The 18,891-nt window shown below is 40.7% G+C and overlaps 1 protein-coding gene across 3 annotated transcripts in view; it reads right to left on the bottom strand.

The window, feature by feature from the left end:
* The window catches only part of LOC134213159 (uncharacterized), a 447,591-nt gene extending 432,219 nt beyond the window's left edge, over window positions 1-15,372 (bottom strand). Inside the window, exons 1-2 of one of the 3 annotated variants that reach the window (XM_062691822.1) lie at window positions 14,591-15,372; window positions 3,581-4,152 (exon numbers count right to left, since the gene is read on the bottom strand). The gene's annotated coding sequence lies outside the window, so the exon portion shown is untranslated. The remainder of the gene's footprint in view (window positions 1-3,580; window positions 4,153-14,590) is intronic. The other 2 variants (XM_062691824.1, XM_062691823.1) reach the window with 2 other exon arrangements.
* Window positions 15,373-18,891: the final 3,519 nt, after the last annotated feature.

The raw sequence follows: 18,891 nt of genomic DNA, 5'->3' as shown, positions 1-18,891 counted from the left end.
TGAAATTTCCGTGTGTTTCAATCCACAGTGTAAATAGATGCCGTTTATCAATCTCCACTGTAAAAAACGGGTAATAAACACCATGTAAGACACGCATTTTTTAATTACTAACTGTTATTCATTTATGCCAAAATTTACCTGTAGCAGATGTCTCCGCCATTATAATTAGATTGAATTTATTCAGCGCAGGTTATCCACTTTTGTCGGAAATAACACTTTTGTTTTCTTGTCCCTCAGAGTAGACCAGTAGACCACTGCAAACTATCACATAACCTCACTTATTTTGACAGATCATGGAACTTGTTTACAAGATGTTAGGCAAAAAAACGATGAGCAGAAAATTAGAATTATAATCTATCTTCTATATAATAAAAATGAGTTCAGGTGTCCTTCCTGACGATTTAACTCATGAACGGGTTGACCGATTTGCAAGATTTTTTCTATTATCGATTCGTTTTGGGATCCGCAAGGTTTGTATATACAAAATTTGGTGAATTTAACGGGGAAAGGTAATAACTCATTAGAATACAATAATGGGTCAGCTGTTGAAGAAAGTAAAACAATCGCACGGAGATTAATCTAGAGTGCGGTGCTGCAAATAGTTCAATATGTGACATTTGCAACATAAACACCCGGGCAAAGCTGAGTACTTCACGCTAGTTCTAAATAAAAAAACCACTATAATACGAATAATCCCTATGACGTTCCTTACATTTACATTTAAAATTAGATGGATATGTGGCGTATATGACAAACTTATAACAAATACTACTACAAAGCTTAGCTAAAATACCCAGTCTTTATCTAAAGTTTTATGTAAAGAAAAAATTTAAAATTCATCAAGTATTATGTTATTATAACTAGTTCCATTGATTTTCACATATTTTGCACCTTCTACAAAATGTTTAACCTAACAAAAATACATGTTTTTGCTGAACATTGTTACTCTCCATCTCTTAAAAACAAAAGTTATTCAAATATTATCAATTTTCAAGGGTTGATAAGTTTTTAACACAGCAATCGAGAAGACTCTTGTCGACAAAAGTTTTTATTGTGAGCAGAAAGAAGAAATACACGGCTTTCAGCATATCGTGGTGAAATTTGCGAGTTTTTGCAATAAAGGGAGTAATTTCACATGGAAATACCTCTAAAAATATTGATAATTTAAATATAACTTTTGTTGTATGAGAGATACAAGGTAACAATGTTCAGCAAAAACATGTATTTTTGTTCGGTTAACAACTTTGTAGACGATCCGAAAAATGTAAAAAATCATTGCAAAAAGTTGTAATGAAAATAAAGATTTTAAGGTGTTTTCCATATAAAACGTATTAAGTTTGTTATATATAAGAGATAGAGACTCGGCTTCTTCAGCAAAGTTGTTTGTAATAAAATTTGCAATAACTTTGCTGAAGACACCACGGGTCCATCTCGTTCGAGTGAAAAAATAATTTTCACAACTCACTTTTAAGGGGATTAATCATCAAACAATTTTTCTCAAAAGATGCGCTCCTAAATATCTAGAAACTTCTGTGAACAAACCCTATATCCAAAAGCAATACTTTTTGAGTTTTTAAATTTCGATCGTGAAAATGACGAAATAAAACACTGTGCAATGGTACGCTTTACCCAGCATTTGCCGTGCCATTGATCAACACACTAAATGTATAAATCGTAAACACTTTGGTATAAATCGTATCCCTCTGCTGATAATTTCGCAAACGATAATCACACGTGAAACTGTCCAGTATCCAAATAAATTATGCCTCGCGTTTTCAGATAGTTGGAATGACGGCTTTGGCAGGTTTTGTTCTATTATTGGCAGGGGGTTTTCTATGACTGACTCGACTGACTATGCTCAAATTTGGCCTAAACATTCTTTGCATATCAAAGAATATTGTGGCCAAATTTAATTAAATTTGGTCGACAAAAAACCCCCTGACAATAATAGAACAAAACCTGCCAAAGCCGTCTTTCCCCCTACACAAATCTTGATAAACAAGCAACGAAAAACTGTCACATTCTTATTTTGGCTTTGCTACGTCGAAGCAAGCGTAAAATAAAAAGATGACAGCTCGTTGCTTCAGTACTAATAGTGGTGCCCTTGAAAACGCAAAATGGAACAAAATTGGATTCCGAAAAGTTTGTCCTTAAATGGCTTTAGGTGCTATGGAGTCTTTTAGTCTTTTTAAACTATAAAAACATATTTTGCCCCTTTAAAAAACATATTTTGCCATAAAAAATTCAAATTTTCCTTTTACTAGCTTGATAAAAAGGCATTTTCAGACATTCAAATACGATCGATGATTGCATTAGCATCGATTGTGGCAAGCTCATATATTGTTCAATGAAACTAATATCGTAATCTCGCAGTGTTAAAATCCTTGGAGTTTTTAAAGACAATCCAAGCTTTCAAATATTTCATAAAATTTTCTTTATGATATTCGTGCGATGGTGATTAGGGTCTCCAGTTAGCCTTGCGAGCAAAGGTGTAGGATTTCCAATCCGGAGAAAGCGAGTTCGATTGTCGGTCCGGTCCATGACGTTTTCGGGTGGGAAACATTCTCGACTATGAAGAAGATGATGAAGGAGAAGGAGAATGGAGAAGACTCTTATATACCGCACAGGCCACTTCGGCCTTAGTCTGAATAAATAATAAATAACAATAACATTATCGACTATCTGGGCATAGTGTATCCATCGTACTTGCCACACAAAATATGGTGGTTTATCAATCTTTTGGTCGGAAGATTCAGCAGCTAGGATAATTTGTCATCTTTCTTAATTTTCTAGTACTGACTAGTTCAAATGGAAAGTTGACTTCTCTTTCTGCTATTCTTGAATAGTTGATGAATAATTATCAATATTACTTGTCATAAGACGAGTTAATACAATCCCATTGATTTCCACCACTTAATTGTATCTTGACAGATACGTATTTCGACCTCAAATGTAAGGCCGTCTTCAGTGTCTGTCGTATCTGTCAAGATACAATTAAGTGGTGGAATTCAATGGGATTGTATTAACTCGTCTTATGACAAGTGAAGACATTCCACTAAAAAGCTCAAAATAATTTTCTTATCATTATCAATATTAATTAAAATTAGATGTATTATTAAGATTGGTATAGAGATTGGCAAGTAACGGGATTGATAGAAATTTATTTGATAATATTAGCATTACCGTATATTTTTCAATTTGCGACTGAATTCACGATAGATGGTGTTTATTATAACATGTAGAAGATGTTTAAAGTCATTGTGAAACGTGCCCAGTTATTGATAACACAATGGAATTCATCGTTGCAACAGAAAACTGAAGGATAGTGTCCATATTAACGTCACATGCCATTTTTTTGGCTGAATTGGTCGTGTTAGCCATCTAATAAATCCATCATCGGTTATAAAATCTAGCACGGCGTGAGGATGAGAATGTAGGATGACTTCAATTCCAAATATGTAAATGTTAAATTTGTTCATATCCAGTAACATTTTCAAAATTAATAATAATTTCTACTGACACAATGCATCAATTATAATACAAATGGAAACCTAATTGTGGTACGTTATATGTCTCTTACCTTGGAAGCATGGGCCAAAGTCAGTTTGTGCTGCTTCGGTCTGCTGCAGCTGTGCTCCGACTTCGTCTATCAGCTGCACGTTCCTTTCAGCCAACCAAAAACAATCCCACCGGGTATGTATTGCGTGGCGTAACTCAAGAACGAGGCAAATAGAGAGAACGGATCCCTCCCCGGTATTACTGACTGGTTAAATCGGCGTCGCGCTAGATTCGACTTTACACACTGCAATCCACACTTTTATGCACACCACTAACTGCACACTGACTGACGAACTGCTATTCTATTCTATCCAACACTCTGCACGTCCATTAATTCTCCGATCCGCTTATGCTATCCATTCTTAGTACAACCGGCTTCTAGGAACAATAACACGAACGCACGCACGGTGCCAAGGGACGGCGCGGGCGGTGGGACTTCACCGCCTTTCAGCAAAGGTAAGGCTGCTTTTTTCTCCTGGCTGCTTCCTCGGAGAGATCACTCGCATGGAACGAGAACGGACGCTGCTGCTGCTGGCTGCTCGCCGATCGGACCGTTTGTTGAATAACACCAAAGTAGCGCGCCGTTCTGCTTGCCTGTGTTGAAAGTTATGCGGTTGAATGTTAGGGTGGTTAGCATACATATGTGGCTGAACATGGAAAATTAATGTTGTCATTTTGCTTCTTAGGTCATTTACACTTCTTGGCAGGTGAATTTCATTTAGAAGGTCGTATATGAAGTGACAAAACAAGGTAATGAAAACAGTGTATTGATTAAGAGTGTCATTTATAGAGGAAGGTGAGGAGTTTTGATCCCTTGGGAGACTTATTCCCCCCATCTTTTACCGAGAAACAAAGTACCATCGTCGGGGATGAGAATGGGTCACTGTTTCAACCATACAGAATGCTTGTAGAATAGATTTAATGTATCTGAGAACAAGAAAACTAAATTATAAGAGACCTTTTTGAACGATTTGGTTATCCGACCTCCATATTGTCGGTGAGGGCTCTGACCCATTCTCACCCCCTAGACCCATTGTCACCCCCGATGATGGTAGCTTTGTTCTAGCGTATTTGAGTATCGATCCTTTAGTCAAATGATCATTATGTAGTGACTTATTTTTTGGATTGATATACGTACTAATTCTCCAGGACGGTTTGTATTTTTGAAATACATAACATTTATCAAATGCCATATTTTTTCACAGCACAAAACTTTACATATACAAATTGATTTGTACTGATAAAAATGTGGAAATTCCTTCACAATTTGTTGTTAACTCAATATGGGGACAATTGATCCCACATTAGTCACCCATACAAAAATTTGGCGAAAGAATTCAAAAAATATTATTGTATTATAAGACGTCTAATTGTTTGTAGATTTGGCAAATTTGTTGCAACCCTTCGAAAAATTATTTATTCAGAAGATGTCATAAAAAGGGGATCTAGTCTCCTCAAAATCTAAGATTATACGCACTGTTCAATTCCATAGCAAAAATCTACGCATATTCCATAGCAAAAAATACGCACAGCAAATCGGAAAATATACATGTTTTGAAGGAAAAATATTTAAAAAATCAAAGAGAACCTTTCTACTTTTATTAAACCAAGTTTTTGGAAAAGGGTCAATTCCCCAAGAACAATTTGAAGCTCTATTTTTGACAGCACTTCAAAAACTGATTGTGTATCAATAACAACAGCAATTTACATACTATCGAACATCAGTAAAGTTGAACTATATTTTTCTCAGAGAGTCTTTTCGAAAACCACGTAAATTTATCTATTTTTGGCAGATATACATACGTAAGAATTGAGAAAAGGGGATCAAGTCTACCCAGTGTCCCTTACTAAGGGGTCGTACACTAATTACGTTATGACCAATAATGTGTCCCGCTAAAAAACGCGTAAAAAAGTTTGGCCCAATTTTCAGGCACTAATTCTAAACCAATTTGCTCACAATAGTTGCAATAGTTGGACCATGGGATCGAAAGTTATGGCCAAAGTACATTTTTTTTGCGCTAAAAACTAATAAAAAATCCAACCACTTATCCTCGACCAATTTGCTCATTACATTCGACACTCAACATACAAGCACTGCCGAATCGAGTATAAAACGTACAAGAGCGCAATACTGGGATTTCTACCACAGCGGGTCGCGTAACTCATCAGTAGGTATGCCTCAGGATAAAACCAAGCTATCACATCTAATGATTAAGCGGTATTTCGAAAGAAATCGTTCCAGAGCATTCGAAACGAAATTCCGCGGAATTTGAGTAGGGACACGGCAGGTATTTTCGTCTGTTCGTCATAGTCTCGAAAACCAATAAAAAATACGCTTTTTTGTAAAACTCATACGTATCAAATCGTAAGCATCGTAGCGACATCGTAGCGCTGCAGGAGGTTTGTTGGAAGGGATCAATGCAATGATGCGAACGTTTAGAGGTAAGCATACCATCTACCAGAACTGCGGCAACACACACGAGCTGGGAACAGCTTTCATAGTGATGGGCGATATGCAAAGGCGCGTGATCGGGTTGTGGCCGATCAATGAAAGAATGTGCAGGTTGAGGATCAAAGGCCGGTTCTTCAACTTCAGCATAATCAACGTCCGTAGCCCACACTCCGGAAGCACTGATGATGATAAGGACGCATTCTACGCGCAGCTGGAACGTGAGTACGACAGCTGCCCAAGCCACGACGTCAAAATCATCATAGCCAGCCATTGAAGGCTCAGGTTGGCCAAGAGGAGGAGTTTAGACCGACTATTGGGAAGTTCAGCGCTCACCGGCTGACGAAAGAAAACGGCCTACGACTAATTGATTTCGCTGCCTCCAAGAATATGGCCATTCGCAGCACCTACTTCCAACACAGCCAACCGTATCGGTACACCTTGAGATCACCACTGCAGACAGAATCCCAAATCGACGACGTTCAGATTGATGGACGGCATTTCTCCGACATTATCGACGTCAGAACATATCGTGGCGCTAACATCGACTCTGACCACTATCTGGTGATGGTTAAACTGCGCCCAAAACTATCCGTCATCAACAATGTTCAGTACCGACAACCGCCGCGGTACGACCTAGAGCGACTGAAGCAACCTGATGTCGCCACTGCATACGCGCAGCATCTCGAGGCAGCGTTGCCGGAAGAGGGTGAGCTCGATGGGGCCCCTCTTGAGGACTGCTGGAGTACAGTTAAAGCAGCCATTAACGACGCAGCGGAGAACAACGTCGGGTACATGGGTCGAAGTCGACGGAACGATTGGTTCGACGAAGAGTGCAGACAGATTCTGGAGGAGAAGGACGCAGCGCGGGCGGTCGCGCTGCAGCGAGGTACCCGGCAGAACGTGGAACGTTATAGACGGAAGCGGAGACAGCAGACCCGCCTTTTTCAGGAGAAGAAACGCCGCCTGGAAGAAGCGGAGTGCGAGGAGATGGAACAGCTGTGCCGTTCTCAAGATACACGCAAGTTCTATCAGAAGCTCAACGCATCCCGCAAAGGCTTCGTGCCGCGAGCCGAAATGTGCCGGGATAAGGATGGGAGCATCTTGACGGACGAACGTGTGGTGATCGAAAGGTGGAAGCAGCACTACGAGGAACATTTGAATGGCGCTGAGAGTACAGGCAGTGAAAGTCAAGGAAGCGGAGGAGATGACTACGTCAGTTCAGCGGACGATGGAAGCCAACCAGCCCCCACCTTGAGGGAAGTTAAGGGTGCCATCCAACAGCTAAAGACAGTGATGGATTCGTTTACATTGCACATGCCCGACGAAATGCAATGTATGCGCAACGTGCTCACCTTCCCGTGGGAACCTAGCGTAGTCAGCATTATTGAGGATATGCGCAGTTTTAACGAACCACGCAGAACAGCTATTACTAACCATAGCAATAAGACAAATGTAGTACTAACACGAAAGGCAATAAACCAGTCTGGTACGAACAGTCGAAAGTCGCGGTCATTCGTTAAGCTACGATGACAATCCTTTTCCTTCGGTAAACTACATATCATGGCGACCAGTGCCAGAGTGAATTAGAAAAATAACTCGAGCCTAAGTGAATCAACCCATTAGTGAAAAATTATTTTTTTCAACGGATTACTAGAAATGGGGAAAACAAGCTCAAAAAACGTAAAAGTGAGCGGTGATCCGCAAGTGATGATTCTCAATCACTTAGAAGAAAATTCGGCATTGCATGCTGAAAACGATTTGAAACTATCAGTAATTCTAGCAATTATCCTGTACATACTGTGGAAAAGGCATATGCGACTACAAGCATTGAAAGCAGCAAAAAGTGTCGCGTCGCTGCAACACGTATGAAAAAAAGTGCCAGAAAAATAATGCGGCTGCAGTGAAAGGATCCCGACTAACTGCGGCCAATAATAGTGGAATAAAATGTTTTCGATGTGAAGAAGGTGAAGAAAAACTGTTGATTCCAACAAAGTGAAATGCCTCCGAGTTAGAGCAAAACATATCATCATCGTCAAGAGCGGTACAAAATCTTATTGATGTGAAGAAAATTGGCCTATCCTAACAAAGTGCCAACACAGACTTCGATTTATTACCACCGTCGTCGTCAAAAGTGCCATCGATATCTGGCGAATAATACAGTGAAAAGACTTAGACTACAACATTTACCTGCTATCGGCATGGAACGTCATCATCACTCAAAAATGGAAAGCAGTTCATAAGCTTCGATGGAAAGCAAGGTAATACAGAATGAGATAGATATACGAATAAATGAACTGAATAAATTACTGAAATTTTTTAAAAAATCTCCAAACCGTAACTATAAAAGAATAACCCTAGAACTAAAGCTGAAGGAGGCTAAAAACATTTATAACAGTACTATCCATACATTATCAACATACGAATCCAAATTTTCTCACACGGAGTTAGATTTTTATTCTAAAGCAGCTCGCGAAATCTACAAAGAAATAATCATACTTATTAACAACAAACTTTATACCGCCTTTAATTTTTAATAATAAACAACAAAATAACAAACTTTTTAACGCTCCTTCGGTGGGGTTTGATCCCACGACCCCAGTTCGCATGACAGGTGCTTTCCCTACTAAACTACGAAGGACCTCCGTCGTCCTCCGCAGCTTAGCGGGTACTGATGAAACCAAATTCACAGCACCAGGTACCAGCCGATCTCTCGCAATACATTTTCAGAACTAACTCTCTCATTTGGACTCAACATAAGTCCCAATAGCTTTCAGCGGATGATGACAATTGCACTAAGTGGACTACCACCCGAATGTGCATTTTTGTACATCGATGATGTAATAGTGATAGGATGCTCCATAAACCACCATTTATCAAACCTAAGGAAACTATTCCAACGTATGAGACATTTCAACTTAAAATTGAATCCTGAAAAATGTCAGTTCTTCAAAAGTGAAGTGACATTCCTAGGGCACCATATATCAGCCTACGGCATACAACCAGATCCGTCCAAATTTTCAATTGTAATGAACTTTCCCATACCAAAAAATCCAGATGAAACTCGACGATTTGTAGCATTCTGCAATTACTACCGTCGATTTGTTCCAAATTTTGCTGCAATTACAAATCCGCTTAATAAATTATTAAGAAAGGATTCAAAATTCATATGGGATGACGCCTGTCAGAAATCGTTCGATAAACTAAAGCATGAATTGACTTCACCTCGCATATTACAGTTTCCAGATTTCAAGAAAACTTTCATACTCACTACCGATGCATCGCAAGTCGCATGTGGTGCAGTACTTGCTCAGCAACATGGAGATTTCGAGCTACCTATTGCATTTGCCAGTAAGGCATTTACGAAAGGTGAAGCTAATAAATCTACAATAGAGCAAGAGCTTACAGCCATTCACTGGGCGATTTGCCACTTTAGATCCTACCTGTACGGTCAGAAATTCATAGTAAAAACTGATCACCGACCATTAATATTTTTATTTTCCCTCAAAAACCCAACATCGAAACTTACTCGTATGAGGCTTGATCTCGAAGAGTATGATTTTGTTGTTCAATACATAAAAGGCAACAGCAATTCAGTTGCAGACGCCTTATCGAGAGTAGAATTAGACACTGAATCGTTGAAAAACATGTCTATAATAACAAGGTCTATGGCCAATAAGAAATTGAATCAGACGGATATTGACGTTTCAACACAGGAGCCTGATCAACTCCACGTGTTTGAAGCGGTTAGTAACCAAAATGCATTTAGTATTCCTAAGATATCATTTATTCCTTCTAAGAATGCTTCAAATCTTTCTATGGTCTTGTTTAAGAAAAATTACACTAAAGGATTAGAGTTAAACCTAAATTTTAATGGCCAGAAAAGTACGAAAACTGCACTTGAGCAGATTTTCAGAATACTAGACAAAAGGGATCCCAATTTAACTAAGAACGGAATACGTATTCCAAGCCAAATAGCAATTGCAAAAGATGATGCGTTATTCAAATTTGTCGACGTTAATATGTTTAAAAGTCTGGGTAATCACATTCTTAGGAATGTAACCTTAATTATATTTGAAAAGCCGAAGATAATAACAAGCGCTAATCACATACAGAATCTTATAAAAATATACCACGACTCGCCTGTTGGTGGTCATATTGGTATAAATAAAATGTATAAAAAGTTGAAAGCTTTATATACATGGAATAATATGAAGCAAACCATTGCTGACTATGTATTATCATGCATTCACTGTAAACTTAATAAGCACTTCATACCAATAAAGACTAAAGCAGTTGTTACAACTACCCCGATAAAATCTTTTGACGTAGTATCTATCGATACTATAGGCCCATTTACACTATCAGAAAAAGGAAACCGTTACGCTGTCACCTTGCAGTGTGATTTTTCAAAATACGTATTAGCGATACCTACACCAGATAAATCGGCTCCCACTATAGCTAAAGCAGTAGTCGAAAATTGCATTTTGTCGCATGGTCCGATGAAGAACATAAAAACGGACCAAGGCACTAAATATAAAGGAATTTTCGACGAGATCTGTAATTTACTGAAAATCAACCACATATGCTCTACGGCATACCACCCCCAGACAATCGGCGCTCTTGAAAGGAACCACAGGTGTTTAAACGAATATCCGCGGATTTTTTCAAATAAACGAAGAGACGACTGGGATACTTGGCTTTCTTATTATTGCTTTTGTTACAATACCACACCAAATTTAACACACGGCTTCACACCATTTGAATTGTTACACGGAAAAAGAGCAAACACTTTTGATTTTTGTAATAATAACACACGTCCTGATCCTTTGTATAATCCAGAATCCTATGCTAAAGAATTAAAATATAGATTACAGACTATCCATGCAAATGTACTACAAACAATAAACAATGAAAAATCTAAACGAACAGAAAATTCCAATATAGCAATATCACCATCACTCTTAAAAATAGGAGACATAGTATATTTGAAAGTTGAAAACAGACATAAATTAGATGCTACCTACAACGGCCCATATAAAGTAGTAGGACTAACACCATCAAATGCAACCATTGTAAATCAGCAGAATAAAATATACGAAGTGCATAAATCAAGATTAATAAAATAAACTTTTTTTAGGAGGGAAAGGAAAGTGTTACAGATTTTCAATCAAATTTTCTATAGGGGTAAGGTGTGATGGATTCGTTTACATTGCACATGCCCGACGAAATGCAATGTATGCGCAACGTGCTCACCTTCCCGTGGGACCCTAGCCTAGTCAGCATTATTGAGGATATGCGCAGTTTTAACGAACCACACAGAACAGCTATTACTAACCATAGCAATAAGACAAATGTAGTACTAACACGAAATGCAATAAACCAGTCTGGTACGAACAGTCGAAAGTCGCGGTCATTCGTTAAGCTACGATGACAATCCTTTTCCTTCGGTAAACTACATATCAAGACCAATAAATCAGCTGGTAAGGATGGTATCGGAGCTGAGCTCATCAAGATGGGCCCGGAAAAGCTGGCCACTTGCCTGCACAAACTGATAGTCAGAATCTGGGAAACCGAACAGCTACCGGAGGAGTGGAAGGAAGGGGTTATATGCCCCATCTACAAGAAAGGCGACAAGCTGGAGTGTGAGAACTTTCGAGCGATCACCATCCTTAATGCCGTCTACAAAGTGATATCCCAGATCATCTTCCGTCGTCTGTCACCATTAGTGAATGAGTTCGTGGGGAGCTATCAAGCCGGCTTCGTTGACGGCCGCTCGACAATGGACCAGATCTTTACTGTACGGCAAATCCTTCCAAAATGCCGTGAATACCAGGTCCCAACGCACCATCTGTTCGTTGATTTCAAGGCGGCATACGACAGTATAGACCGCGTAGAGCTATGGAAAATTATGGACGAGAACAGCTTCCCAGGGAAGCTTACCAGACTGATCAAAGCAACGATGGATGGTGTGCAAAACTGCGTGAAGATTTCGGGCGAACACTCCAGTTCGTTCGAATCGCGCCGGGGACTAAGACAAGGTGATGGACTTTCGTGCCTGTTGTTGAACATTGCGCTAGAAGGTGTCATGCGGAGAGCCGGGTGTAACAGCCGGGGTACGATTTTCAACAGATCCAGTCAATTTATTTGTTTCGCGGATGACATGGACATTGACGGCCGAACATTTGCAAAGGTGGCAGAACTCAGTACACCCGCCTGAAACGTGAAGCAACAAAAGTTGGACTGGTGGTGAATGCGTCAAAGACAAAGTACATGATTGTGGGCGGAACCGAGCACGACAGGGCCCGCTTGGGAAGCAGTGTTACGATAGACGGGGATACCTTCGAGGTGGTCGAGGAATTCGTCTACCGCGGATCCTTGCTAACGGCTGACAACAACGTTAGTCGTGAAATACGAAGGCGCATCATCTGTGGAAGTCGGGCCTACTACGGGCTCCAGAAGAAACTGCGGTTGAAAAAGATTCGCCACCGCACCAAATGTGTCATGTACAAGACGTTAATAAGACCGGTTGTCCTCTACGGACATGAAACATGGACAATGCTCGAGGAGGACTTGCAAGCACTCGGGGTATTCGAGAGACGGGTGCTTAGGACCATCTTTGGCGGTGTGCAAGAAGACGGTATGTGGCGGCGAAGAATGAACCATGAGCTCGCCCAACTCTACGGCGAACCCAGTATCCAGAAGGTAGCTAAAGCCGGAAGGGTACGATGGGCAGGGCATGTTGCAAGAATGCCGGACAGCAACCCTGCAAAGATGGTGTTCGCTTCCGATCCGGCAGGGACGAGACGACGTGGAGCGCAGCGAGCGAGATGGGCAGACCAGGTGCAAAACGACTTGGCGAGCGTATTCGAGGATGGAGAGATGCGGCCTCGAACCGTGTATTGTGGCGTCAAATTGTTGATTCAGTGTTATCTGTTTAGATGTAGACTAAATAAATGATAATGGTAGAAATATGTTGAGCGATCTAGAGCAAACAAAAATTTTTTTTTTCTACAACGGCATGTTATCATTGGCATGTTTTTTGCCACTTTTACGGTTACCGAGGGGTTTCCGAAACTTTAATACTTAAATACAGTGAGGACAATTTACTTTTAATTTAATTGGTTTGAAATGATTAAACTTTCCTTGGTAGTTTACTTTAGACATTTCTTTTGGACATTTTGGAACTCACGGAGTAATTCCCGTAGAAACTCCCGGTTTAAATCCTGGTGAAATTTCCAGGTGAGCTCTCGGAGAAATCCTCAAAGGAACTCCCAGAGGAATTTCTGAAGAAACACCCGGGGGAAGGAATTCTTTCAGGATTTCTTTAGGAATTAATCTAGAAATTCTATTGTTGATTCCATTTTCGGTACAATTTCTGTTTAAATTTTCGGTTAAATTCCTAGAATTTTTTTTTGAAATTTTCACAAGAAATTATTCGAAACTTTCATGGAACATTTTATGGAATTCGCGAAATTCTCAGGAATATTTACTGGCAATTCTGCGGAATTTCCACGAAATATTCTTAGGAATTCTACGGTACAATTTCCCAGAAATTTTTATGAGAAACAGCACGAAAGATTTATCTGAAAAATATCTTGCAGAACTTATGAAGGAGTTCGTGGAAGATTTCTTGGAATAAATAATGGTGGAATTTTCGGATCGATTCCCGGCGAAACTAATGATGGAATTCCTGAAGACATTGCCGAAAAAGTTGCTGGGGGCGTTCCTAAAGAATCCTTAATAGAATGCCTGGAGCGATTGTCGAAGGAATTCCTGGGGAAAGCTTGCATATTGTTTTTTCTGCCTATTTTATAATAATATTATTTCAGAGAGGATTTGTTTAGAAATGGTATGGTTCTAGATGTATGGTTCTAGTTTTCTAAAACTTATAGAAGAATGCAGGATTTTTATAATAATTCTTATAGCCGACTTTATATTCTTTCTTAAGTTCGTTAATAATTTTCTCACTCTGTTTAAAAATATCTGATGAGCAATATATCATGCATTTTTAAATCCATTATCCTTTGAATCATTATTGTTGTTAAATAAAAGCACAACGCGAACGTTGCATTGTGAACGTGAATGCGTTTTAGTACAAAACGCTGAATTCAACGCGCGATGCGGTGTGCAACGCGTAATTGTGACACAGCCTTTACTGTTGGTTGTGAATTTGGTTTCAAAGTTTTTGGAACCAGACCCAAAACCCAAAGACCTAAAAAAGTTGCCCCCCTACTCGAAATCCGGGCTGGGCCATGTTCGTAAACACCAGTATTATTTGAAGCATCTTTGAACAACTTAACCTTTTAATCTTTTAGGTAAGATTCAATCTTCTCTATATATTACATATAATAACAATTATCGTTTGATTTTCGATATCATAGTGAATGTAACCTTCCTTATTTATGAGTTAATTAACATTTTATGAAATTCTATTTGCAAGTTAGCGAGTAGATACCATTCAAAAACTAAATAACTAACGAACTCCAAACGAAAACCACCTGGTTAGAATTTATTTGACCTGCTTCTAAATGACATTAATTGTCTGATTTAAGACCACCCTTGCCAGAGAAAAATCGTTACCTTGGCTGCCGCACACCTTGTCGTACAAATGTTGGACCCACAAAACGTTAACGCTTCGCGCCGCCTTGTTCTTCTCTTCCGATGATGCTTTATCACAACTCTTGAGGGAATCTTTTTGTTTTTCCCCTTGCACTTGGAACAACAACGTAGAATCGGCTTCTTCTCCTTCACTTCAGAGTTGTTGTTATTGAGCAACACACTTGAACGTTTCTTCACTTCTTTCTGCTTGCTTTTATAATTGTAATATCACGAGTAGACGTGGAGGACTCTCCTGCGGTTTTTTACACTTCTCTAAACGCTAATGCACCGAAAATCTCCCATGAATGCACCTTTAAAATCGCAATTGTTGATTGAAACCATCCTCTGCTTTGTCTTATAACAGTAATAATTCTAAGGTTTTACTAAGAACATAAATTCACTTCTGATTTACATCGACTGAAGTGCCCTATTTAGGACAATCATCACCATAAAAGAGCACCGTAGCACACTCGTAGCATCTTTCAAAGCTCCATTGCAGAATCGGTACTTCTTGCTGTTGTCGTCGCACCTTTGGAATGCACCCCGCTTTATCTGTTCTTCAGATCAAGACACAAGTGACCTAACCAAACCACTTAGAGGCACACACAGGAATATACATCCACCAAACATGCAGCACAGTTTCTCGAGAAACCAGTAAATATCCAGCGAGCACCCTCCTCTTGGTCCGGTTTTTTCCTTCGTTCGCGATCGCAGCACCACACAACGCTTCCAGCTTAAACTCGCAACTAACGGGTGAGTCGTTCGGTGCAGTCGGGCCAGGCCCCGGCTTCGATGAAGGTGGAAAGACACTGCCACCAACAACGCCAGTGTGGTTGAGTAGTGGAATAGGACGTGGAAGGCATCAAGAGCAAAGCAAAGCGTGATGCGTTCACCCATCAGGTCTGTTTCTGGTTCTCTCCGGGTTTCTGGCGATTCAGCTGCGCCGATTCTCTCGATTTTGGGCTTCCAGTGTTCAAGCTGCGATGGGCATGTGGTTGTGCTACGTAAGCGCGGTAAAAATTCATCCATAATGCGATACGAGGGATGATCAAAGCATGTTACCTGTGTAATGCATCCAATTGTGCAATAAACCTGGCTTTCCTAACTAGAAGGACAAAACAAAATTGCATAGAAATCTTGATAACTTTAGATATCATAACAATATGTAATATGTCCTTGCTGAGCAAATTCTGCTATAAACATTCAACTGTAACGATTTTCATGGACATTTTCATCCTATGCGTCAGTTAACAATGTTACTGGCAGATATTTCCGTCCATCGTCATAGGGGCTAAAATCAATGAAAGCAACGTCATTTTGCTAGAACTCCACTACAGCAGAACGTTTCGCCTAAGCTTACGATTGGGTACGGATGAATTTGGCAAAAAAGCTTCTATTTGTTTGATATTTGAGACTATGATGATAAGACGAAAATGCCTGCCTTAACCCTATATAGCCTATTAGGCGCTCTTGTCTCTCATTTTGGTATGGGCAGTGCGGCGTGGAGGCGCATTGTACATCACAGATTAGAGTTGCTAAGATGTTTTTTTGTTCGCAAAATCGTTAGATGTGGAAAAATGCAATTCTCCATAACTTTCAGTTTGCTATTTGTTTATTTTTTCACTGTGCCTAGTTATATTATTGTAAAAACCACGAAAAATCAGCAAATTTATCTGATATATACACAAAAGTCCATACCACTATTCCGGGTAAGCCCTGCCGAGAAATGGCAGACGGCCGGTATACTGGTGGAGATTGCGGCCCTTCGATCAACCTGCCTCAAGGCTAGACGAAGGATGCAACGTCCCCGCACCGAGGATGAAAGAGTGGACCGCCGTGAAGTGTTTCGAGCTGCGAAACTGGCCTTTAACAAATCCATCAAGAGCAGTAAGAGAGCGTGTTTCGACAACCTATGCGAAGGAGCCAACGTGAATCCGTGGGGTAACGCCTACAGGATAGTGATGGCCAAGACCAAAGGGAGCTCTTCACTCCCCGAACGGTCCCCGGATAGGTTGGCGAGGGTTATCGAGGTACTATTCCCGTCCCAAGCCACAAGTTCCTGGCCTCCTACACCACAAGGCAATATGGGTGTGGCCGAAATGGAGGCTCCGGTGATGAACGATGAGTTACTCGCGGTGGCCAAATCCCTGATAACGAACAGCGCTCTCAAGGCAGCAATCATAGCGAACCCGAACATGTTCAGGCTAGCTATGCAAAGATGCCTAGATGAGTGTAGATTCCCCGAAAGATGGAAAAGACAGAAACTGGTGTTGTTGCCGAAGGCCGGGAAGCCGCCGGGCGACCCAACGGCGCATAGACCAATCTGCCTTATAGACACGACGAGCAAGTTGCTAAAGAGGATCATCCTCAACAGGCTGACCCCGTACTCAGAGGGTACGAACGGCCTGTCCAGTTCGATTTTCGCAAGGGTAAGTCCACTACCCGTTACGTTGGGATATGGATACTTGGAAGTAGTGTGTAACGGTGTAAATCCGGCCATATCGTCAGGCTCAGTACAACACTGAAGCTGACAATATGGCGTCCCTAATCCCGAATTCCAAGGTGTCAGGCGACCCGTGCCGAGGGGATTAATGACCGGGGGGTGAAACAATTAGCCAGGTCGTTAACGGAGCCTGTGGAGGTTCCACAGAGTGAGGGCTGCTTCGGCGGCAAGTGTGTGGCAGTGGGTGGTACCCACACACCCTCAAGTTGTGCACATGTGGTGCAAGCGAATGGGAGTTGGGGGTGTTACTCGTAATACTCCCACAGAGTGAGGGACCAAGTGTATGGGTGAGCACACAAGTAAGACTCGCATGGTACGCATGGTCGGTAGTGTTAGAATGACTGAAGTCTGGTGAGGCCTGGCAGGAGTGTCGGGGGGCAGATACCTCTGCGGCACCTCAGAAGTAGGGGACACGAAAGTCTCGCTACGACTGGCAGGAGTGTCGGAGGGTTGATGCTTCTGCGGCACCTCAGAAATCGGAGACATGTAAGGTAAATGGTAACACCCGTTGCAGGATGGGGAGACCACCACACTGACTGAGGACTATCTATGCTTCGAAATATCAATAGGTGGGTGCTGCCTGCAAAGTACATGACGGGTACCTATTGACAGTATCAAAGCCCGGGTAGGTGAGTGTTAGGCACGCGTGACGCCCAAACGATGCACGAGAGGTGCACAGAGTGGATAAAAATGGGAGATGGGGGTATTACAACTAGAGGTGTGCGCCGGTCCGAAAATCGACGGCGGCGGCGTTTGTCAGAATTTTGGTCGGCGGCGGCGGCGTTTTCGGCGTCACGCCGAAAGCCATTTTAACCGGCGGTGGCGTGAATCGGCGTGGTGATTTTTTTATAACGTTCTCGAAGATTTTTTTGAATTTTTTCGAGATATTTTCAAGACATCAACGGGAGCATCTTTTCCAGATATTTTTTTTCCAAAATATTCATTATTGGAAATTATTTTCGAATTTTCCACAGGAACTACTTTGGAGCTCTTTGTCATTCCCAAGGAAAATTGTTTGGAATTTCAGGGGAAAACAATTCAAAATTTGCATGAGGAATTTTTTAGAATTTTTATGAGAAATTGTTCTAAATTTTGTACTCCAGAATACTCAGCAAAATAATTTGTGATATTTACACTGAACATTTTTCGGAACATCCACGGGAAACTCGCTGTAGTTTTCACCAGAAATTTTCCACGGGAAATTTTTCAAAATGAGAAAATTTTTTGATTTCAATGGAAATTGATAGGAGTTTTCATAGGAAATTTATTCTAATTGGCACGAGATTTTTTTGAAATTGCCATGGAAAGTTCTTCGAATTTTTTTAAGAATTGAACACGTATGGGTCGTTGTTCCGATCTATGGACAAAAAAACGTTTATCGTTAAAGGAATTTCTGATTAATCCCCGAAGCAATATCTAAAGAGCAGGGTTTCGACTTTTCGTTTCAATGAGACCAAAGCAACCGTTTTTCGGGCCAAGGGAAAATCTTGTTTCGTTGTTTATGTTGAGGATCATCTTTCACCCATCAATCTTTTCGCCAGAATTAGCATTGGAAGATGAATGAAAATCTTGCCTATTAGATGAAAATCCTTTTTCGTTTCATAACTTTTACCTGTCACTCATTTTTCGCGAGAATTATCGCAGAACAATTACAAAATTGTATGGCCGCGCCGGGATTCGAACCCAGAATAGTAACAATAATAGCTGTTGGGATGCGCTTACTTTAGCCACACCACCACGCTATCTGTATGAAAGCGTTAAGTTACAGGGTGTTCAATAA

This window comes from Armigeres subalbatus, chromosome 2, assembly GCF_024139115.2.
Source record: "Armigeres subalbatus isolate Guangzhou_Male chromosome 2, GZ_Asu_2, whole genome shotgun sequence".
Classification (NCBI taxonomy): Eukaryota; Metazoa; Arthropoda; class Insecta; order Diptera; family Culicidae; genus Armigeres; species Armigeres subalbatus.
This window is presented reverse-complemented; position numbering and strand designations above follow the sequence as displayed.